We start from the raw sequence: 1,672 nt of genomic DNA on the forward strand, positions 1-1,672 counted from the left end.
AGTGAGTTGCCAAATGTCTGAATTTTGATCACTTGACTGTGGGGATGCTGCAGTGGTCATAAGTGTGAAAAACTGTCTTAAGTCACTTTTTGTCAGTGCCGTTGTAATTCTGAACAGTCAGTAAATGAACTGCTGTATGCTGACAACTATCTGTATTTATCAAACTTGTATGCCGCCCAACAAGCCCAAGGCGAAGAATAAGCCATGCAGATGAACTGTTTGATGAATTAGTTAAATCATCATTTTAGACATTGTTTATCCACTGCAGGATGAAGGCTTTTTCCGTGTGTTTCCAACCAATCGGTCTTGAGCTTTTGTTTGCCAATTGGGACCACAATACTTGCTGATGTCGTCGATCCATCTTGTTTTAGGTCTTTAATGGATGTTTTTATCAAGTGGGATCCATTCTATGACTGCCTTGGTCCACCTGCCATCAGTTCTTCTTGCTATGTAACCAGTCCATTTCCAATTCAATTCTTTTACTCTCTTGATGATATTGTATACTTTTGTTTGTTCTCTAATCCATGTGTGGGTCTTTCTACCTTGTCTTGTAATGCCGAGCATGTGTCTTTCCATGGCTCTTTGCGCCACTCACAGCTTTTATATTTATTGTGAACTGGTTAAATAAGAAGGATAATTTCTAGTGGATAAATCTGTATGCCAGGGGTGTCAAACTGCCGATCCGCTGGCCGGATGGGTCAGACGGAAGCCATGTCCACCCCAGCTCCGGCAAGGGGAAAAAGTCACAATACGTCGTGACACATCATGTGATGCAGTGAGTTTGTCACCCCTGCTGTAGGCTATCAGGACCAGCATCCTTAGCAATAAGAATCTTTCAGCAGTGGAACTAATTATCAACTGAGCTGGCTCCCTTTCATTGAACTTGTTCAAACTGAATCTGGACAGGCGTCTGGGATGTGCTGTCGATAGCTGATAGCCTAAAATGGCAACTTCTAACTCTTATTCTATAATTAACGGATTTTCAGAATGTGCCCAACCAGATGCTGCCAGTACACCCCCAAGTTGTACATAATAACATGTCATCAGTAGCAAATTCCAAATCAAACTTCCCACTAGAATCTCTTTGATGAAGTTTGGCAGCTTTTAAATCTGGTAGTAACTGCAAATTTAAATGCTTCCGCTCTAGTTTCAATAGACCTTTGTTCGACTTACTTATGAGCTCGGACAGAACAGTAAGTACTGTTTACATCACTTCGCATGAAATGTGCAAAGTTATGTAAGAGCTTTCAGGCCTGATTGAGTACAGCAATGGAAGGCAGTACTGTATGGGTGGGATGAATGCCATTGATTCACCTGATTGCCATTCTCAGTGATCTGCAACAACCTAGTCTTGTTACAGGATGGGTCATTTTAAAGCTGTTTAAAGATACAGGCAATCCTTGTTTACTGAATGTCTTGTGCACTAACTGTATGACGTTACAACAGAGCATTATAACCATCACAGCATTCTGTGGTCACATGAATTCCATTCGCTTTGCAACCAGTTTGCAATAAGCAGACTTAATAAAGAAAGTGGAAGTAAAATAAGTCACAATCATATTTTTGCTTAGTAACCATGGTATTTTGCTTAAGCAAAGGAGATCTAAGGTCATGAGCTCATTGCAGTCACATGATTTTTTGCTTAGCACCAAGTTGCCAGTCCAAGTCATGG

Source organism: Protobothrops mucrosquamatus, unplaced genomic scaffold, assembly GCF_001527695.2.
Source record: "Protobothrops mucrosquamatus isolate PMUCROS unplaced genomic scaffold, P.Mucros_1.0 scaffold340, whole genome shotgun sequence".
NCBI lineage: Eukaryota > Metazoa > Chordata > Lepidosauria > Squamata > Viperidae > Protobothrops > Protobothrops mucrosquamatus.